Source organism: Tupaia chinensis, unplaced genomic scaffold (assembly GCF_000334495.1).
Source record: "Tupaia chinensis unplaced genomic scaffold, TupChi_1.0 Scaffold000678_1, whole genome shotgun sequence".
Lineage (NCBI taxonomy): Eukaryota > Metazoa > Chordata > Mammalia > Scandentia > Tupaiidae > Tupaia > Tupaia belangeri.
Window position 1 is genome coordinate 82,509 of NW_006160202.1, and position 23,362 is coordinate 105,870.

The window sequence follows — 23,362 nt, forward strand, 5'->3', positions numbered from 1 at the left end:
ATCTGCTGTGGGTGAGGTGGCAGGCGAGCCCCAGTGGATCCTGCACAGCACTGCTCTCCCATGATCAGGGTTGGCAGGGATAGGGAGCACAGGGGTGGGGCTGGGGATGAAGGAATTCAGGTCACCACCAAGCTGACTAGTCCCCGGGGAGTGAGATAGCAGGGGAGCACACTGTGAACCATGGGCGACCCTGGTTACTCCTGAAGGTTTAGATCAAGGCCCTGGGAGGACTTTGTGCCCTGGAGTTGCAAGGTATCCTTCTCACACCAGTTGGTCCCTGTCCCATCAGAGCATTCCTCAGGATGGTCTAAAACCTAAGGAGGCCCCACTTGGCAGCTTGGTGTCAGAGGGTCACATTCCCTGCCCTGACCATCCCTCCTATGACCTTGCACCCAGCTGAGGGAGCAGGACTGGCCACCTAGGAAGGTTTTTCCCACACATGAAGCTCGGCCCAGGCAGCTCCTTTCCAGCCATGTGGACTCAGTGCTGCCTCTTTGAGAGGTACTGGTCTGTGGCCAGAGCAGGGCAGAGAACAGGAGCGGGAAGTTCCAGACAAGGGGCGAGTGGGAGACCTAGAAGGACTGTGGGGTGGGCAAGGCTCGGGTTGAGGAAAACTTCCTCAGGAGCGAGCTTTTCTGAGAGTTTCACCACAGTTCTCCTCCACAGAAAAACCCATGCTCAGGCTGCCACCACCATCCCAGGTATGTGATATCACCAATCCAGATCTATTCTCTGCCAGGAGGACCAGGCTCTAGTGGAGGTGAGACTTCCTGCAAGAGGGCCCTGCAAGACTTTAGGCTCCCAATGCCTCTCTCATAAGCACTCAGAGCCCAGCCTGCTCCCCAGACCTGTGACCTGGAGGGGCAAGGTTTGCCAGCACCTGACAGGACACAGTTTCTCCAGGCCAGGAGTCTCGAGTTGGACCCTGAGCCTGATGTCAGTTCCTAAAATAGGGCCCCAGGCAATCGCCAACCACTACAGTCTGCATCTTTTCCTCACCTGTCTAGTCTGAGCTTATGTTCTGTTTTTCCCAGGGGAAGGCAAGCGTCCTGGGTTGTAGTGTGGGATCAGGCTGAGGGCAACAGTCAGGAACAGGGTCTTCAACTCCGAGCCTGTGTCCATGGCCAGCAGCATGGCACTTGAGAGCACGGGCAAGGTTGTGTTGCTCATCACAGAGGACCATTTTATCCCCGTTCCTGGTGGCCGTGAGTACTGGTAACAGACCACACCACTTCAATTGCTTGTCTGGGTGAGATCCGAGAAGCAGGGAAGGGGTAATGTTCACTCTGATGCACTCAGTGAAGCTACCCAGAAGGATGACACATGCAGAATGCAGTGCCTGTTGGCTCACAGAGGTGCTCACTGGGCTCTGGAGGTTATGGCAGATGTGGGAGAGCCTGGCCCCAGGTCATGTGCTATTAAACGTGTGCTCAGAAAGGATGGACCTGAGGACATATCCCCGGAATGTTGGAGGGTCTGTCTCCAGCCAGGGACAGGCAGTGTCTGCTTTGGAGAACCATGAGGACTTGCAAAGTCATCCTGTTCAGGACCCCAACAATAGTTGTCTTCCTGGAGTCCACTGTTTTAACCACCATGCCACCTGCTGGCTCCACTGCACCCTATTAAAGGGACACATCGAAAAGCACTTTTAGAGTGACTTTCAGCTTGCTGTTCTTCATGCCTGGACAGAGCCTCAAGGTTATCAAAGACAGGTGTTTGAAGTCAGGGCAGAGAAGGAGCATCATGTATGCCTTTCTCTGTATTCCTGAGGGGCCCAGGACACTGTCTCATTACATTTCATACTTTCATATTTAGAGCAGGAAGGAAGGGACGATACCCCAGTGAGGAAATAGGGCATACAAAGCAATGAACAGAAACTAAATTTTATCTGAACTACTGAAAATTAAAGGAGTGACATGAAATACTAAAGAAAGAAAAATAAGGAAATAAGTAACAAAAAGATTTTTCTGGCTCCCAGGCACAGCAGGGGTAGTGGAGCACAGAGATCATAGGGATGCTGGGGGCTTGACCCTGGGCAGTGTTTGGGGCCTCTGAGAGCAGCAGAGGGGGTTTGGCTCCAGGGTGGGTGGGGCCGGTCCTAGCACAGAATCTTACTCACTGGGGGTGGTGGAGAAGACTCCTCTGTGGATGCTCGTGGCATCAGGGTCAGTGGTGAGGATGGCCTTGGGGGCCTTATGTGAGGGCTAGGTGCAGGGGACTGTTGTTTCAACATGGGCTGATGCCTTGGTGTCCCTGAACGCAGCCTCTGGGGTCGGTGCGGTGTCTGGGTTGGCTCGCTGGTGGATATCACTGTGTAGTACTGGATGGTCCTGGGGCTGCAGGAGGAGGAGATGACAACCTGCCCCATGCCTACCTGGCCACAGACAGATGACATCCCCAGCCTTCAGACTACCATGGCCCTTCCCCGACTGCAGGACGTCTTCCCATTCTGCAGCCTCTGCCCTATTCGGTTGCCATGGCCTGGCTCCTGGGAGCTGGCCATAGCTATATGTGCAAGACCAGGGAGGAGGCAGTTCTGGGACTACACCCACATAGGTCAAGCTGCTGAGCCTGCATCAGTGAGCTCAGATCTCATGGGCCTGCCCCGGGAGTGTGGGGAGGTCCCACCTGTGAGCACCCCTTGTGCAGCCAGAGAGAGACCCCCAGTACTCCCTGCTGCCCACTGTGCAGAGCTCAGTCTCTCAGGGGAAATCCTGGCAGTAGTTCAGCCTGAGAGCCTGCTCACTGTCAGTCCAGGACACCCACAGGCCATGCCCCTGCTCTGCCCCGAGGTCACTGATGTTAATAACTAGCCTTTTCCATTGAGGACTTCTGAGTTACTAGGAGGACACGTGGGAAATATGATGACTGTCCACTTTGAGGAGGCTGCAGGGAGGTGAGATGCAGAGGGCTTGGAAGTGAGATCTGAGCAACTTCTTGTTCAGGGGCCAGGACTGAGGCGACTGTGGTCAGTCTGAGTGAGGTGGGTGATCCTGCTTGAGAATAAACACATCTAGCGCTTTTTCTCTATGAGGTGCGATTTTTCAGAATGATTCACTCTGCACAAATATTCCAAGACACTGAAATGTGTGGGATGTCAGAGGATGGCAGGATTGTCACACTTTGGGTCTCACATTTTTGGATGAACCTGTTGTCAGGCCACATATATGTGTCTACTTAGATGCTTCCCACTCCAGCAAATGTGTCCTTTCTTCCTTCCCTTTTATCTATCTTCCTTCCTTCCTTCTCTCTCTCTCTCCTTCTCTCTCTCTCTCTCTTCTGTGCTTTTGATGTTAGATAAAAGAAAACTTTTCAAAACCCACTTTTGTGGGGACCAGCAGTTAGCATAATGGCTATGTGGCTGGACTCCCATGTAGTCAACCACGGTTCGCGTCCTGGACCTGGTGGCTTAAAACTCATGCCAGGCGTGTGTGCGTGCGTGCCCAAGATCCTGAGAGGAGAATGGAGGAGAAGGTTTTTGTTTTTAATTTTTTGTAGTTTCTACAGTGACCGTTTACCTGAAAGCAAATATCATTTTACTTCACTTTTTTCCTATTTCTATTTCTTTTTGTTTTTCTTTTTCTCTATTTCTTCCCTCTTTCTCTGTTAGATCTTCCAATACTTTGCTGAGAAAAAGTAATGAAAATAGGGGTCCTTGTCTTGTTCTTTCCATTAGAGTAAAACACTATGGTCTTTCACCTTTGCATATGCTATAAGCCCTAGGTTTTTTTATATCTGTCCTTTATTATATAGAGATAGATTCCTTCTAATTTGATTCATTGAGGATATTTATTTATTTATGTTTATGGTAAAAGAGTGTCATATTTTATTAAATAGTTTTGCTTCAGCCAGGGTCTCACTGGTTTGTATTTGAGTGCCATATGCACACTGTCCAGTATATCGATTCTTATTTATTAATGGTTATTGGATTGCCAAGTGGTGCTCATTTAAACAGATGGGGTCACTGACATCATCTCAGGTGGCTGCAGCTCACCCACACTCTGTGCATCCCTGAGAGCCCAGCCTGGGCTCCTCTCTCCCACACCCTTTCTTCAGCCCCACCAGCCTCTGACACACGCACCTGACCACCTTCTCCACCCCACCTGCTTCAGTCCTCATCCAGGTCTCTATAGTCGACAATTATATCAATACCGGACCTCCATCTGGCCCTGCCTGACTCTCAGCCCCTCCTCATTCATTTTATGTGCAACAGCTGGCCTCGTTTGGATCTTCCTGGTCAGCTACTCTGTGTCTACCATCTCCACCCCCCACAATGGCCTCTCTTTATTTTCCTGAAATTTGAGTTACTCTTGTAGATATGTTTAAGTACAGCCTCTGTCTCTCTTTAGACCATGTCAGCTTCCAGGACACAGGGCCTTGCCGTCTGGTGTATCCTGCACATGTAAGATCTGGAACTGGGCACTTGGAAGGGGCTTATCACATGGGTGGATGGATCTCTGCAGAGCTGGCATCCTGGTCTGACATGGCTGAAATAACTGGCCTGCATTTCTGTCTGAGCCACCACTGTGTCTTTATCTGATGTTTGGGCCTTGTGGAGGCAATGTAGGTTGAATCAGGTCCCTAAGTGCAGGTCCATAGGCTGAGAAGAATTATGGTTTACAGGAAATATGGGTATAAACAGCACTTGGCCCTGGGGTCACTAAGAGAACAAGGTCAGAAGACAGGATTCTGCAAGCAAAGCAGAGAAACTGAGAGAAAGCAGATGGCCCCAGTGTGACCTGTTCCTTCTAGCCCTGGAACCCAGAGAGACTGAGCATCTGTGGGTGAAGAGGCCAGGCCAGGCCTGCGGCATTTGACTCTGGATATCACTGCAAACTATTGCACCTCTTGAACTCTGACCCCAGGCCACTTGTCCCTGGCATTTGGTAATAATTGGCTGTACTCAAGAAATTACACACTGTGTTATTGAAAATGCTGGCTACTTTTTCAGAAAGAATTTGAGAGGGTGCCAACATATTTTCTAGAGAAATTTTTTGGAGAGGATCTCAGATCCAAAACTGAGAACAAACAGAGAAAAAAAGGCAACTGACTGGGTCCTGGGTGGGTGCTGAGCAGAGGTGCCCTGGGCTCTGAAGACATTCAGAAGACAGCAGGTTCTTGTCTCACTTCAGCTCTGGCCTGGAGCTCTGTGGGAGCTTCAAGGTTGTCATCAAAAGATTGACAGTGATCATCAGCCTTGTCCTCAGCTTGGAGCCCTAAAATGGTCAGGGAGGCTGAGGCTCCAGACTTGGAGCCAGAGAATCAATAAGTGACCCCAGATGGTCAATCGCTGTTCTTATAGATGAGAATCTGGGGGCCGTCCCTAGTAACTGTCGGTACCAGTGCACAGAATTGCTCCTATTTGTCACTATTTCCATTGCAGGAGATGGCGACCCTCTGACCTGGGGTCCCAAAAGCTGAGGGCGGATAAGTCAGCACTTACTGGGCCGAGGAGTCTAAAAATGGGAGCGCCACAAAAAGGGTGATTCTGAGTCTAGAGACAAGGGGAAAAAACAGGGTCCATGGTCTCCCCCAGACACTTCCCTGCCCATATCAAATCACCTGTGCCCTTTGCCCAAGGACGTCAGTTGTGGGAGGGTGGGACTGAGTGGGCCCAGGTGGGAGGTCCCAGGTGTGAGCCCTGAGCAGAAGGCAGCAGGCAGGACCTTCAGCTCTAGGTGGGAGCTCCCAGCTCTGATCCCTGTAGACTTTCATAAACTGGACCTGGGTGCCCCCTGGATTCCAAGAATAAACTGAATACCCTGTGACATGGTGACCTAACACCCTGAGAGACAGCCCTGCCTCCCCACTGCCCTGTCAGTGATCAAGGCCCAGGTGAGACTGCTCTGTGGGAGCTGAGAGGACCAACCACATAGGGGATGGAGGAAAATATGTCATTTTACTTAAGGCTGTCTAATATTTTTCTGTCTACAAATGCCTGAAAAGCTTAAAAAAATCTAACTTGCTAAAAGTGCCAAAATGAAGAATGGTTTGTGCCTCAGTGAAAGTCTATACCCCTCACTGAAACTCTAGTTTTCCATGTGGAGTCATAAGGGCTTAGAGAAGGACAGCAGGGTCATGCATATGGCCTCTGTATTAGAAAGTATGTGTCCATGGGATTCCATCACTTGAGATCTTAAATTTATTTAAAAGTTTTAACAGATTATCATCATATATATTAGTCACCTATTAAAAATTGGCCTATGAGTTTATATGAAAGAGAATCTATGGTGCATTTTAATTTTTCACTTATAATCATAACCAATTTGAAATGATTTTTAAGTCATGTTCATTTTAACTTGCAGTTGTTTTGATTTTTCTGTGTTGTACATATAGACAATAGACATTTTATGAAATTTTATATATTTTTATTTATTATTTTTTGGAGAGATTTTTGCTACAGGGCGTGTGCACTCGCCCGAAAGACAGAGAGAGACAGAGAGATAGAAAGTGAGAAATCATGCCCCAGGGGGGATGGCCATGCCACAATCCCTTCTCCTCCTGGCACTCACGCAAATGCACCTAGCATGAGTTCAATCAACCGGGTCTGGGACACAAACTGCGGTTGACTACATGGGAGTCCAGTGACATAGCGATTACGCTAACTGCTGGTCCTTGAAATTTTATTTATTATCAAGTTGAAATGAATTTTGACAAATAAACTTGCAACCTGTGTTACCTCAGTAGTACTTGCTCGTCAGTGATGCCCTCAGTGCCCCCTGCTGCCCGGGACCCAGATTCTTCCAGATCTCTGGTGCACAGCAGGGGGCTCTAGAGAGAGAGCTGATCTGACCCCTTGCTTGTCCCCTGCTCCCTCCTCAGATAGGCAAGACCTCTTCACTTCCCAGGAGCCTCCTCCACAGGCTGTAGAGGCTGTTCCATTGACTTTCATTTTTCATAATGAATTGTAATTCACATAACTTTAAATGAACCATTTAGAGTGTACAACTCAGTAGTCTGTTGTGAACTACCACCTCTACCTAGTTCCAAACACTGTTGCTGCCGTGAAGGAGACCCCACACCATCATGTCGTCATCCCGTCCTCACACCTACACTCTGGGAAACACTCGTTTTTCTGTGTCTGTGTAAATTGACCTATTCCCAATATTTCATATCGATTCACTCATACATTATGTGGCATTTTATGTCTGGATTCTCTTTCTCACACTTGGCAGAATGTTCTAACATTTATCCACATCATAGTTGTTGTATGAATGAATAGTACTCTACTGCAATGATATATCACATCTTGTTTATCCACTAGTTAACTGATGGACATTTTATTTGTTTATCTGTATTGGCTAGTGTGTTGTTAGGAACCTTTGTGTACACATTTGTGTCTAAACATGTTTCTAATAGTCATGGGCATATATGTAAGAGTGAAATTTCTGGGTCATATGATATGGTTTCAGTAATTTTTCAGTAATTGGCATTCCCTTGTCCATGTTAGTTTTAACAGTTTTATTTCTTACCCGTAATTTTGGTATCCGGGCAATTCTGGCTTATTAGAATGAGTTAGGGAACATTTCCACCTCTGCTAGATTTCTTTTTTTTTTTAAGTCTGACAAGAGTACATGTTTTACTTGTTTTTACTTTCTTGGGCTGTTTGCAGATCCCCAGTACATGGCTTTTTGCCACTCTTCATTACTGATGCTTTGACCTCTAAAAGGAGGTTTCTATGATAAGCAAAATTAAAATAGGATATTCCACTTTATTATTACTTCTATATTATATTTGCATATATGTTACTTACATATGTTACATTAGGAAAATTTTATATGTATATAGATATACCTAGATTTTGGCCATTCAACGATATAAACATATTTTAACATTATGTTACACACTGTAATATATACAGTTTGCACTTAACAAGTAAAACACTAAAAAATCAAAACAAATACCTTTACTTTCTGGTACATATTTTGGCAAAAGTGTTATTTTTCTTTTACCTTTATTTGTTTCTTTGTTTGTTTATTTATTTATTGAAATTTTGATCAGAGAGGGACAGCGTGAGAGAAGGGAAGTGAGAAAGCAAGCTGCCAGGCTGGGGCCAGCAATCCACCCTATGGAAGTTCAGCTCCCTTAACCACCACACCACCTACCAGCCCATTGACAAAAAGTTTTCTAAAATATTTTTTCTAGTCTCAAGTGGTCATAGGATATTTCTACTTTGGGTTAACACATTTCTGCAAATACATCTTTACAATCAAAGAGAAAAGATGGAAGAAATGGTTGTGTCCAGTGAGCATTTAGAAGACTCTTCTGAGATTGTTTTGCTACCTATATTGATCTAAGCAAAAGACAGTTTCAATTCCTTACTCTGCAACTGGGTATTGGCTCCATCCCAGGTGAGTAGGTGTTAACCCCTTATTATTTGGTGAAAAGACCAGCCAGGACCTCTCATCCTCCCCTGCTGACCTTACAGCCTAAGTTTGTGTCCAGTGAGCATTTAGAAGACTCTTCTGAGATTGTTTTGCTACCTATATTGATCTAAGCAAAAGACAGTTTCAATTCCTTACTCTGCAACTGGGTATTGGCTCCATCCCAGGTGAGTAGGTGTTAACCCCTTATTATTTGGTGAAAAGACCAGCCAGGACCTCTCATCCTCCCCTGCTGACCTTACAGCCTAAGTGGAGTCTCTCAACCTCAGCACCTCTGACATTTGGGAGGAATAATTCCTTCTGTGGGGGGATCCCGGAACTCAGCAGAAAACATCTGGCACACTCACATGGGCTTCTGGGAGGACCCAACTTGTGCTTCTCCTGGGAACTGTCTGGCAGTGGGGTTGAGGTCATCTGATGACTAATCCTTCCCAGCATTCCCAGCCCTCTGCAGCTGCCACCCCAGCAGGGTCTGGGGAGCTGGGCCCCTCTGCTCTAGCCACTCCCTCTAGCAACCCCATAGGAGGGCAGGAGGACACAGAAGCCTGACCTCAGAGCTGCCACCTGGGGAAGGAGCTTCTTGTCCAGGAACCTGCTCCCCAGCAGTCTCCCCTCTGCTGGGCTGCGACCCTCCCTGACAGTGCCCCTACAGCTCTGGTACATGGTGGCTGAGGAAGTACCCCTACCCAGCCCTGAGCTCATTACACTCAAGCCAAACCCCCTCAGCCAGCTGCAGGGTCTCCTGGAGGGCAAGAGGGTGTGGCGGACGGATCTAGAGCCTTAGCTCTAGATACAGGACCACACAATGGGTCCTGTATCTTTTGCACGGGCTCCTCTCTCTCCACAGCCCTGGCGGTGCCTCTCAGTCCACGTCTTGTACATGCCCTTACTGATCTCATGCCCCTGAAGGACCTGTTTCTCTCAAAGCAAAGTAGCCTTCTCCTGGAGGGCAAGAGGGTGTGGCGGACGGATCTAGAGCCTTAGCTCTAGATACAGGACCACACAATGGGTCCTGTATCTTTTGCACGGGCTCCTCTCTCTCCACAGCCCTGGCGGTGCCTCTCAGTCCACGTCTTGTACATGCCCTTACTGATCTCATGCCCCTGAAGGACCTGTTTCTCTCAAAGCAAAGTAGCCTGGGCCTTTGCAAGTTCTGCGCAAGCGGGCCTCATCTGCATGTTTTGTGCACGCGCGCACTCTTTGCATGTTCTGCGCATGCGCGCCCTCATTTGCATGTTCTGTGGGAGCGCGCATTCTTTACTGGCTTTTCAAAAACGCTTTGAGCAACTGACTCAGCAGAGTGCGCTGGCACTTAGGCAGCTGTGGCAGCCCAAGAAGAGGACCCCATCCAGATGGCAGATCCAGTATTGAATTCACCCAGCAGTTCCCATGGGAAGTTACCAGGGAAAGCTCTGCCCCTCTGCCCTGCTCCCAGCCCTGGGGGTCTGGGAATTACTGAAAGAACTCAACTGCCTGCAGCCCACTGACAGCTCCTGGCCCTGTGCCTGTGGCTGGTGGGGGGTCACCCTGTTGTCTGTGCCCTTAGACCCACTTATAAGCCATCCTCCAAGTGGCCAGTGAGACTAAACAGGCGGTTCCACACAGCAGCGGGGAGAGGGTGTTCCAGGATCCTGCGGACCCTATGCTCCTCTCTGAGGGTCCTGAGCTCAGTGTGCAGGTGGGGGCTTCAGAGGAGGCCTGGGCTCTCAGCTTCCTACCTCAAGGCCTTCTGCAGGGTTCTCTGCTTGGCCCAGGGGCACAGAGTCACACCTTTGCAGCCTGCAATACCTAGAGGTGCCCAAGACTCCTTCGCCAGCATCTCATTGAGGGACCTTGGAGAGAGCAGACAAGGGGAGTCTGAGGGGGAGGAAGACCCCTTCAGTGCCACAGAACTCAGAGTCTATGGGGGCCCTTCCCCACTTTCTGCAGAGGGGCCTCCTGGGGGCTTTGGGGGCTTGCTTTGCTGGTTGTGTGGGGGCACTAAAATAGGCTGAGATGTGGCCCCAGGAGCAACTGGAAGTATCACAGTGTGACTGTGGTGGCAGGAGCTTGGTGCAGGCAGGGTGTGGTGACCTTGCCTGGGGCTGAGCTGCCACTGGGGGCTGTCGCAAGGTCCTGGGCAGGTGGGGGGAAGTCCCACTAGAGCTGGGGGAGATCCCAAGGGAGAGGCTCAGAAGGAGCAGTGGTTTCCTTAGGGGCGACCTGCACTTTAGACACTGGCCTGGGTAGGGTGCTGCTTGAGAAGCTGAAGCTGACCTCAGGTGCAGGGAAGGGCAAGGCCTGGGGTGTTAGAGGTGGTAGGACCAGAAGGGGATGGGGCCTCGAACCTGAGCATCCCAGCTCCTCACACACAATCAGCTGAGAGGTAACTTGCCCTTGGGACCCTTTCTTTCAGAAGGAAGAGGCCCACCCCTGCGAGTGTAAGGCCTCCTGTATCCCCTTCTCAGAGTCTCCCATCCCCTCCTGGGATGATATACCTTTTGCTGCTGGACTGTCCAGGTGGGGAAGCAGGGATGGGACCCTGGCAAAACATGGGGTTGAGCTAGGTGATACTCGTGTAGAACAGTGGTTATTATGAGATTTTGAAACTCTAGGATAGACAGAATGAGATTCCTTAACAACTCACTATAAGGTGACCTCTGAGCAAGGCTATTTAGAAACAGGTGCTATGGTCCCACATAAAGGCCTGGTGGTCTAGGTGGCCAGTCCCACCTGGCTGACCTGATGGTTCTAGCCCAGCCATATCAGCGTGAGAAGCATGCTAGGCATGTATGTGTGATTGCATGAATGCATGCCCCAAATTCTGAGAGGAGCGAGGAGAAAAGAAAAGAAGGGATTGCAGCATGACGATTTCCTTACCCCTTATCCCCTCTCTGTCTCCATCTCTCTTTCTGATGTGTGCACATGCCTTCTGGCAAATTGAAGGAGAGAGATAAATAGGTGCTGTATGTACTTCTGTACTCTGTGAGAGACAGCTGTGTATACGACTGCACTGGAGTGCTAGGTCTGGAATTCTAAGCGCCTGTTTGGCCCCAAAGGATCTGGCCACATTCACCTCCAAGTGAAAATGGCCCTTTTAGTGTCATAGTACTTGTGTGAGGTTGTACAGTCCGTGCACATGGGTTCTGTTAGTGCACATGTCAGGTTTGACTGCTGTCCTTCATGGAGGGCCTAAAGGTGACATAGAGTATCATGCTAAGCTACAGGAGTCCACCAGTGGAGCAGAACAGTGGCAGAGAATTTTCTAGCTGCTCTACTTCAGCAACTGGTCCCTGAGTTTCTGCTGCACCATATGATGGAATTTGGGAAAGCAATAGTGTAAGGTGTGGGGCAGAAAAAGAATCCAAAAGTCCACCAGTGTGGCAAGGGAACACCAGCAGAAAATTTTCCAGTTGCTCTCTTTCAGGAGCTGGTCCCTAAATGCTGAACCAGTGAAAAGAACTTGGGAAGGCAAGGAGGAGGATGCAGGTCAGGAAAGTAACTCAAAAGCCCAACTTTGGAAAAAGGGGACACTGGCTTCAAATTCTAGCTATTCTGAAAATTCCCAATGGGGGAATTTACCCTGTATTTCTGCTGCACCAGTAGATAAAATTGGGAAGGCAAAGACAAGACAGGAAAAAAATCCAAAAGCCCACCTGTGGAGCTCAGGAACACTGATGAAGAATTTCTCAGCTACTCTTCTTAAATTATTTGCTGTATCTGGTTCTTATATTTTTTTGATACCCCAAGGGATTGATTTGGGAAGGCAATAGAAGCTGTGAGAAAGTAAAAGTATCCAGAGCCCACCTGTGGAGCATAAGAACTCCACTGGGAAATGTCACAGCTGCACTGTAGAAGCAGCTGGTCCCTACGTTTCTTCGGTACCAGCGAATGGAAATTATGAAGGCAATGGTGGAGGGTGTGAAACAGGAAAAGAATCCAAAAACCCATCTGTGGAGCAGGGAAACTCCATTGGTGAGTTTCTCTCCTTCAGCAGATGGTCCTGATGTTTCTGGAAAAAGATATTCCACACAAATGGAAATAAAAAAGGGATGGAGTAGCGATATTGATTTCAGACAAAATAGATTTCAAGACTAAGACTGTAAGAGACAAAGAAGGGCATTGTATAATAGTAAGTGGGGTAATCCAGCAAGAAGACATAACGCTTATAAATATCTATGCACACAACTCAGGTGAACCTAAATGTGTGAAGGAAAGACTGCTGGAGCTAAAAGGAGAGATAGGGAGAAATACTATAATTGTTGGAGATATCAACACCCCATTATCTCCTTTAGACAGATCTCCTAGGCAGAAAATAAATAGATACAGGACCTAAATGATACTATAAATTGAATGGGCTTGACAGATATCTATAGAACATTCCACTCTATATGTATATGTCCACAACATATACATTTTTCTCACCCCAGCATGGAAGCTTTTAAAAGAATGATCATATGTTAGGACATAAATCAAGCCTTTACTGGTTCAAATACATAGAAACTGTATCCAGCATCTTCTCTGATCATGATGGAATTAAACTCAAGATTAATTTCAAGAACCCCTCCTCAAAATACACAAACCCATGGAAACTGAACAATCTACTTCTGAATGACTTCTTCACTACTGAAGAAATTAATTCTAAAATCAAAAAAATGTATGGAAACAAATGATAATGAGTACACAATTGTCCATATTCTTTGGGACTCAGCAAAAGCAATCATAAGAGGGAAATTCATAGCAATTAGTGTGCATAAGAAAAGGATAGAAAGATGGCAAATAGATAACCTAACATCATGCCTCAGGGAATTGGAAAAACAACAACAAACAAACCCCCAAAATACAAGGTGAAATAAATAAGTTTTGAGCAGAAATAAATGAAATAGAAAATAAACAAACCACACAGAAAATAAATGAAAGCCAAAGCTGATTCTTTGAAAAGATTAAAAAGATTGACACACCATTTGCTAGACTGATCAAGAAGAAAGAAAGAAACCAGATAAATACGTGATGAAGCAGGCACTATTACAACACACATAGTAGAAATACAAAACATCACTAGAGAATACTATGAGCGACTATATGAAAACAAGATAACTTGGAAGAGATGGCCAAATTCCTGGATGCATATAATCTACCAAGATTGAATCAGGAGGACATAGAGAATAGACTCATAACAAGCCAGGAGATTGAATCAGTGATAACCTCCAAACAAAACAAAAGCCCAGGTCCAGATGGCTTCACTTCTGAATTCTACAAAACTTCTAAGGAAGAGTTAACCCCTATCCTACTAAAATTATTTCTAAAGATTCAAAAGAAAGGAAGCCTTCCAAATTTATTTTATGAAGCCTCCATCATCCTTATCCCCAAAACAGATAAGGACATGACAAAAAAGGGAAACTACACGCCAATATCATTGATGAGAATAGATGTAAAAATTCTCAACAAGATGCTCGCAAATCATATCCAACAACATATAACAAAGATTATTCATGACGACCAGGTAGGCTTTATCCCAGGGATGCAAGGGTGATTCAACATATGCAAGACCATAAATATAATACACCATATTAATGAAAGAAAGAAAAAAATGATCATTTCAATTAATGCAGAAAAGCATTTGATAAAATACAACATCCTTTTATGAATACGACCTTCAGTAAGATTGGTATAGAAGGGTCATTTCTCAACACAATAAAAGCCATCTATGAAAAACCTACAGCTAACATTATACTGAATGGGGAAAAGCTAAAAGCTTTTCCGCTAAAAACAGGTACTAGGCAAGGCTGCCCACTTTCTCCACTGCTGTTTAATATAATACTGGAAGTCTTAGGTAATGCAATCAGAGAAGAGAACAATATAAAAAGCATTTGAATAGGCAAAGAAGAGTTGAAAATATTTTTATTCGCAGATGACATGATGGTATACTTCGAAGACCCAAAAGTGTCCATGAAAAAACTTCTTGAAGTAATAAGTGAATACAGTAAGGTGGCAGGATACAAAATCAATATCCAAAAATCTATAGCATTTCTATTTATGAACAACAAGTTGAATGAAGCAGAGCTGAAGAAATGAATCCCTTTCACTGTAGCCACAAGGTGTATAAGATACCTAGTCATAAACCTAACTAAGAAAGTCAAAGACCTTTATAAAGAAAACTATGAAAATCTTAAAAAAAGACATTGAAAGTGACATAAAAAAGTGGAAGGACATCCCATGCTCCTGGATTGGAAGAATTAACATAATCAAAATGGCAATTCTACCCAAATTAACCTACATGTTTACTGCAATTCCAATCAAAATACCAGAAATATTCTTCACAGATCTAGAAAAGACAATTATAGAATTTGCCTGGAATCATAAAAGACCTCGTATTGCAAAAGCAATCCTGCACAAGAAGAATGGAGTGGGAGGCATATCACTCCCTGAGCCCAAGATATACTATAAAGCTGTGATCATCAAAACAGCATGGTATTGACACAAAAACAGACACGTGGAACAATGGAATAGAATAGAGACTTCAGAAATAACCCCAAAATCTTACAGCCAACTGATGTTGACAAAGGATATCAGTCGATCCATTGAGAAAAGGAAAACCTCTTTAGAAAATAGTGCTGGAAAAACTGGGTATCCGCCTGCAGAAAGATGAAACTGAACCCTCATCTTTCACCATTAACAAAAATTAATTCAAAATGGATCAAAGCTATGAACCTAAGGCCTCAAACAGTAAAACTACTCATAGAAAATGCTGGGGCAACTCTGGGAGACATTGAAGTAGGCAAAGACTTCTTAAATAAGACTCCCAAAGCACAGGCAATAATCCCTAAAATAGACAAGTTGGGACCATATCAGACTAAGAAGTTTCTGCACAGCAAAGGACACAGTAACAAGTGTGAACCAACAACCCTCAGAATGGGAAAATATTTTTGTTAAATATGGCTCAGACAAGGGACTGATAACCAGAGTACACAGGGAACTCAAGTGCCTTATACGGGAAAAAAAAAAGAAAAGAAAAGAAAAGATTAACCCAATTAAAAATGGGAAAATGAACTGAATAAAAATCTCTCTAAGAAAGACATATGAGCAGTCAAAAAGCCTATGAGGAAATGCTCTACATCCCTCATCATAAGCGATATGCAGATAACCACAATGAGGTAACACCTAAACCCTGTCAGAATGGCAAAGATTAAGAATATAAAAAGTGATAAGTGTTGGTGGGGATGTGGTGAAAAGGGAACTCTCCTATGCTGTTGGTGGGAATGTAAACAGGTTCAGCCACTGTGAAGAACAATATGCAGGTTTCTCAAAGATGTACAAATAGAACTACCATTTGATCCAGCAATCCCACTTCTGGGTATCTACCTAAAGACAGGAGAATGCTCAGTCAGAAAAGTGCTTGCACATCAACGTTTATTGCAACATTATTCACAATTGCCAAGACATGCAACCAACCTAAATGTCCACAAACTGATGAAAGGATTAGAAAAGTGTGGCATATATACTCTATGGAATACTACTTAGTTATAAAAAATAACAAGACCCTGTCATTTGATAGTGGTCAGATATGGAGGATCTATGGCTAACTGAAGTAAGCCAGGCTATGAAAGAAAGATATTGTACGTATCCACTTAATATATACTGACTATCTGCACTCTATGGTAGAGAGCAAAATATTGGAGGACATAAAAGCAGTGAAAATACTTAACGAGGATAAAGCAGTGTGGAAATGAAGGGGTGAAGAGAAGAGGATAGAGAAGGATAGCAAGAGAACAAATAGAGAGGTGTGACATTAGTGGGACACAGATATGGTTTATTACCTGTTGATGATGACATGTACAGTATTCTCAACTGGATTGGTCTGAGAAGTATTTCAAGATGGGTAAAGCCTTTTTACAAGCAAAATGAGAAATAGTGATTGCTTAAAAATAATTGGAATAGTAATAATAATGATTGTGAAAAACAATGAAAAGATATTGAATGATGAAGTGGGGATTTTAATGTCTCTGTATTGACTGACATGCATGGCATTCTCTCTTTTTTTTTTTTTTCTGGGAGAGATTTTCACTGTAGGGCGCGTGCGCTTGCCAGACAGACAGAGAGAGACATAGAGACAGAAAGCGAGAAATCACCCCCCAGGGGGGATGGTCACGCCGCAATCCCTTCTCCTCCATTCTCCTCTCGGGATCTTGGGCACGCACGCACATGCGCCCGGTGTGGGTTTTAAGCCACCGGGTCCAGGACGTGAACTGCGGTCGACTACGTGGGAGTCCAGCGACATGGCCATTACGCTAACTGCTGGTTCCCCATGGCATTCTCTTTTGAAAAAGCAATGTAATACACTGTACACTTATACGCGATTCAATGTAAAATAAACAAGATTATAATGATAATAAACAAACAAAACAAACAAACATAAAAAAGGGAAAAAAATGTGCTGGTGAGGTTGTGGTGAAAGGGGAACTCTCCTTCAGTGTTGGTAGGAATGCAAATTGAGCCAACTACTGTGCAGAATATGAAGTTTCCCCAAAGAGCTGTGAATAGAACTACCATATGATCCAGCAATTTCACTCCTGGGTATCTACCCAAAGGATAGGAGAACACTCAGTAAGAACAGTGCTTGCACATCTATGTTCATTGTGGCATTATTCATAATTGCTAAGACATGGAAGCAACCCAAATGTTCATGAACAGGTGAATGGATTTAAAAAGTGTGACAGGTGATGGCCTTCTGGGTGCAGATTCACTGCTGTGAAGCCCCCCACCAGCCAGGGTTCCCCCTTCCAGACCCTGGTGCTAACCAGGACAGAAAGCAACCAGGCAACTCTACCTCTAACTGTGTTGGACGTCTAGGTGCAGCTTCATGGCTGTGAATCTCCCCCTGCCCGGGTTCCCCCTTCCAGACCCCAGTGCTGGCCAGATAGGCAAGTTTCCCTGTCCATCTTGTTCTTCTCTGTCTCTTCTAACTTTTTTCCTTTTTTTTCTCTTTTTAAAAAACAGCATTCTGCCCTGTTTGTGCCTTTCTTTTGTTAATGTGTCTCCTCTTCCATCAATTAGGATGGAAAGCATCCAGGCAACTCCACCTCTTACTGTGTTGGCCCTTCAAGTAAGCACACCACACAGTTTTCTATTTTTAACCCAAATTCATTATCTGCTACGTGATTTCTGTTTTTATTTTCTCCTCTTTTTGTTGTAGTTCTTTCCTTGTTTTTTTTTCCTCCTCTTTTTGTTGTAGTTCTTTCCTTTCCTTTTCTTTGCCTTTTCTATCTATTTCTATTTCCTACTTTCTTTTTCTTTACATTCCTGTTTTACTGCTGAATCCTTACCCAATACCCAGAGAAGACTATGTACATAGTAGCTAAACATGTGAACATTGTGAGTTTTAGAAAATTCTTCACACCTCACTACAGTTGTTGCAAAGAGAGTGAAATTCCCCTTCATATATCTGATTGCAAAACTTACCCTGTAATTTCCACACTGGAGGAAAGAGTATAAGGGATAAAATAGCACCAAACTATTTTGCAGTACTGGAAATACACGAGTTCACGTCACAGTACCCTTCTCCAACAAATTAGCCCAAAGTGACTACATTACCAAATGACAAAACCTCAGTGAAGAGCATGAAGCATGAGAGAATCAAGTAATACATCTCCAGCAAAGGAACACTGTAACTCATCTCCAAGTAGAGAAAATTTAGAGGATATTAACGAAATGTCAGAAAAAGAATTTTCAATATTTATAGTAACAAAACTCTATGAGATGCAAGAGAAAAGAGACTTTGATCTCCAAGAGATGAGGAAGTACTTCCATGATATGAAAGAACAGGACACCATAAAAAAGGATCAAATGGAACTGATAGATATGAAGGCTGAAATACAGAAAACCAAAACCTCCCTCAAAAGTATTAAAAGCAGGTTAGACCATGTAGAAGATTGAAACTTGGGAGTAGAAGACAACATTTCTGACCTAGAAAAAATAATGAGAAATACTAAGAAAACAGCCAAGAAAACTGAGAATACTATACAGAAATACTAGACACCGTGAAATGCCCAAACATCCAAATGACTGGTATCGCAGAATGTTAAGAAACCAATAAGGGCATTGATAATCTCTTCCACAAAACCCTGGAAGAAAACTTTCCAAGTCTAGAGAGGGACTCAAACATCCAGACGCAATAAATACAAAGAACCGCAAGTAGAATCAATCCAGAAAGAGCCACACTCCATGGCACATCATAGCTAGATTGGCCAAAACCACAGACAAAGACAAGATACTAAGACTGGTCAGAGAGAATGTCAAATCACTTACAAAAGTGATCTCATCAGGCTAATGTCAGGCCTCTCATCGGATATAATACAAGCAAGGAAAGAATGGGGAAATATATCTGCAAAGTGTTAAATGATAAGCAATTTCTACCAAGAATAGTATACTCGACAAGGTTATTCTTCATATGGGAAAAGAAGATAATAAGGTTCTCAGATAAACAAAACCTGAAAGAATTTACCAATTCCAGAGCAGCATTTCAAGAAATCCTAAGAGGGGACCAGCAGTTAGAGTAATGGCTATGTCACTGGACTCCCATGTAGTCGACCACGGTTCGCGTCCTGGACCCTGTGGCTTAAAACTCATGCTGGGTGTGTGTGTGCCCAAGATCCCAAGAGGAGAACAGAGGAGAAGGGATTGTGGCGTGGCCATCCCCCCTGGGGGGGTGATTTCTTGCTTTCTGTCTCTGTCTCTCTCTGTCTGTCTGGCGAGCACACACGCCCTATAGCAGAAACTTCTCCCCCCCAAAAAAAAAAATTCTAAAAGGAGTACTATACCAAGAACAAAAAAAAATTCTAAAAGGAGTACTATACTAAGAAAACTAAAGACATACAGACAAGAATAAGAGAACAAAAACAATCAGGTATATGGCCAACTTAATGGTAGGGACAAGTCTCAAAATATCGATAATAATGTTGAATGTTACAGATTAAATTCTGGGATGAAGAGAGACAGACTGGCTCAATGGATTAAAAATGGGAAACTCTCCATCTGCTGCCTACAAGAAAGCCATCTCATGGATAAAGACATAAAGAGACTAATACTGAAGGGTGGAAAAAAGGTATTCCATGCAAATAGAAACCAAAAAAAGAACAGGAGTTGCTATATTAATTTTGGACAAAATAGGCTTTAAGACAAAAACCATAAGAAGAGACAAAAAGGGCATTATATAGTTGTAAAAGGAATAATTCACCAAGAAGATATAATGCTTATAAATATCTATGCACCCAACTCAGGAGCACCCAAATATTTTTCTCTAATCTTGACCCCACTGGAATTGGAAAACATTTGGGTATATTCTTATTTTGTGGCAATATAGTTACTTGTATAAGTTTAATTATGCCTAACATTAAAAATTGAAAAATATGGGTTATTCCCAGAGATTTAACTGAAATGTCATTTCTGAAGTTATGACCAGAAAGCTAAAGAAGTAAGGTAGAGATCAAGAAAGCCAACAGAAGCTCTTGGAAAGATTGCCTGGTTTCATAAACAGTTCTGCTTGGCAGATAAGTAAAGAATGTCACTTCTTGATGCCCTCCCCCCAAAAAAAAACAAAACCTTAAAAGTACAAGTATTTAAAGGCACAGTCAGATGGTGAGTTCCTGACTCAACTCAGTAGACTTGGAGGCTTTTTAAAGAGTCTAATCTGAAGTTCCTTACAAAGTTTCCAGCAGGGACCAGCAGATTGCATAATGGTTATATCATTGGACTCCCACATAGTCAACTGCAGTTTGAGTCCCTGACCCAATAGCTTAAAGCTCGTGCCAGGCAAATCTATGTGTATGCCCAAGATCCCAAGAGGAGAATGGAGGAGAAGGGATTGCTGTGTGGCTATCCCCCTGAGGAGTGATTTGTCATTTTCTGTCTCTCTGGTGAACACTTGTGCCCTACAGCAAAATCTCTGTCAAAAAAAAAATTCCAGCCAAGTCAACTAAATCAATTAGTATTTTTATGGAGCTTTGTGCAAATAACAGACCAAATTAAGACTAAATTTATTCTTTTTGCAAATAAGTTTATGCTTTTCTTTGGTAAAAGGAGGAATGGAGAGAGCAAAAATATTTCAGAAGAAAACTACAATGAACTTATTACTAGATTTTAGTTTTGTCCATATCGATATTTTGAATTTTTAGCATCTACCTACTGTTTGAACAGAATCCTAATCTTTTTCCTGGCCTTAAATCTTAAGCACATTTTTCTTAACGTTTTTTGAGTTTGATTTATTAAAACTAAAACTGATTTTTTGACATTAAAAATACATTTAAATTAAAGTACCTATTTAATGACCATAGTAATCTACATAGCCTAAGCTAAGTGCTACTTTATAGTATGTTCATTCTACTCACTGAGTTTTATGCCTGAAGTCAGACATGTGTCCACAGATCCATATATATCAACTGAACATGCTACTGAAAGTATTTAGATTAATTAATATCTTTGTGAATCAATGAATGTGAAAAAAGGACATGGAAAGCAACTGTAAATACCAGAGACAGTGTGGGAGGAGTGTGGGAAATGGCAGAGAGTGAGAGGGAAGGAACCAAGGGCTAAGAAAGAAGCAAAACATACAAGAAACAAGAAATGGAAAATTATTCATTGATAATAACATGTATGGTGAGATCCTTGATTGAGCCAATATACAGTGTTTTCTGAATGGGAAAACTCATTTTTGTATGCTATAGTGATGTACAGTATGCAAATGTAAAATAAATAAATTTTTAAAAAGACCCTCATACCAGGCGCGCATGTGTGCATACCCAAAACCCCAAGAGGAGAATGGAGAAGAAGGGATTGTGGCATAGCTATCCCCATGGGGGATGCTTTCTCACTTTCTCTCTGTGTCTCTCTGTCTCTCCAGTGAGCACACATGCCCTTTAGCAAAAAATCTCACTTACAGTAATTCTTGCTGGGCACATGTGTGTATTTGCCCAAAATCCCAAAAGGAGACTGAAGGAGAAGGGATTGTGACATAGTCATCTCCCCTGGGGGCAATTTCTCACATTCCCCTTACTTCTACACCAATCTTTCAGTGGTAAACACACACACATACATACTGTAGCAAAATATAAATAAATAAGCACTTGTTTTTTTTTAAAGAATAGAGGATTGCTCAGATCAGGGTTGGAGACTCAAGGTCCAGGAAGCATCTTTTAGCAAGGTTACAGCATGGTGGTGGGCAAGCTCTTAAGCAGTGGCTGTCCATATGCTTCTCCTTGTTTTGCTCTCTATCCAGATGGGCTTGGCATGCCTCATTCTCTCTCCTTGTAGACACAACAGAAGTCTGTCACAAGGACTCCACGCTAATGGCTTTATCTCACCCAATGCAACACTTTGGGACACCAGGAAGGGATTAAATTTTTCTCTCAACACCTTAACAATACAACCAAATCTCAACATATAAGCTTTTGGGGGTCATCCACTCTCTAAGACCAAATTCCAAAATGTGAACTGTTAAGCAACTTACCAATATCTGAACTATACCAAGCAGTAAGGTGACAATAGAAAATAATTATGGAAGCACAGTAAAAATCTTTGCTCTCAGATGTTCTCCTACTATAAAATTATCTGAATGTTCTTAGTTGCCAAGTGTATTTTTTTCCCTAAGTATAGCACAGTTCTCAAGATCTTTTTAGTAAAACTTAAGAAAAAGAAAATCAGTGTATGACATATGCTACTTGAGAAGAATTTTTAAAAATAATTATTTATCTAACTTAATAGAAAGCAAGCTGCCAGGTCTGGGATTCAAACCACCATTGGCCATGTAGGAATCCAACACCTGAACCACCATGCCACCTGCTCTCCCCAGAAATATATTTTTTTTAAAAAAAGAACAGTTTTATTAGATACAATTTACATTCTATAAATTCATGTTTTTCTGTGACATGAATGAGAATTTCCAATTATTTTTGATCCAGCATTGGGAATAACCTTGAAAAAGTAGGAAAATGACAATGGAAAAAATCATCAGAGAACAGGAAGAGAAGAAAGCCTAGTAAAGTGATTTGATTAAATGATGTAAACAACTGAAAATTTTTTTAAAAAATGAAAATTATAGAAAATAAATAAAAGCAAGTTTTAGATCTAAATCTGACCCAAGACTGACCCAAGAATCACAATTTCTGGCTCCAAGGCTTTGAACCCTACTTCTTCTGACTCAGTCATATTGATCCTTTAATAGTTTCCCTCCCAGAGTGTCTTTCAGAGCCCTTTTTATGTCTTTATTCCTCAGGCTGTAAATGAAGGGGTTCAACATGGAGGTGACCACAGTGTACATCACTGAGGCTGCTGCACTTGAGTGTGAGCTGGGGGCAGCAAAGCTAAGGTACACACCTGTGATTGTACAGTAAATAAGACAACTGACAGGTGAGAGGCATAGGTGGAAAATGCCTTATACTTCCCCTGATTGGGTGGCACATATGGAGGAAATGATCTTAGAGTAAGAATAAAGGATCCCAGCAAGGGGACCATCAGGCAGCAACACTGTTGCAAAATCCATCACCATGTTGGGGCTGGCAGGTAGTATACTGGTTAAGGGCTCTGGTACTCCCATATGGCTGAACATGGTTTGAGTCCCAGACCTGGTTGTTTGTGCTCTCTCTCTCTCTCTTCCTGATCAAATTAAAATAAATAAAGGTAAATAATAAAAAATAATTCTTAAGAAAAATTATCATGTGGGACCAGCAGTTAGCATAATGGCTATGTTGCTGGACTCCCACGTAGTCGACCGTGGTTTGAGTCCTGGACCTGGTGGCTTAAAACTCACACCGTGTGCGTGCATGTCCAAGATCTTTCTGTCTCTGTGTCTCTCTTTGTCTGGTGAGTGCACGCGCCCTATAGCGAAAAACCTCTCCAAAAAAAAAAAAAATCATGTCATTCAGAAAGGTGTCAGAGAGACCAGCAGTTAGTGTAATGGCTGTGTCGCTGGACTCCCACGTAGTCGACCATAGTTCGTGTCCTGAACA

At 43.6% G+C, this 23,362-nt stretch overlaps 1 pseudogene; it reads left to right on the top strand.

Moving 5' to 3' along the window:
• The first annotated feature begins 2,864 nt into the window (after positions 1-2,864).
• Positions 2,865-23,362, top strand: part of LOC102471078 (vacuolar protein-sorting-associated protein 36-like) — a 36,586-nt pseudogene continuing 16,088 nt past the window's right edge.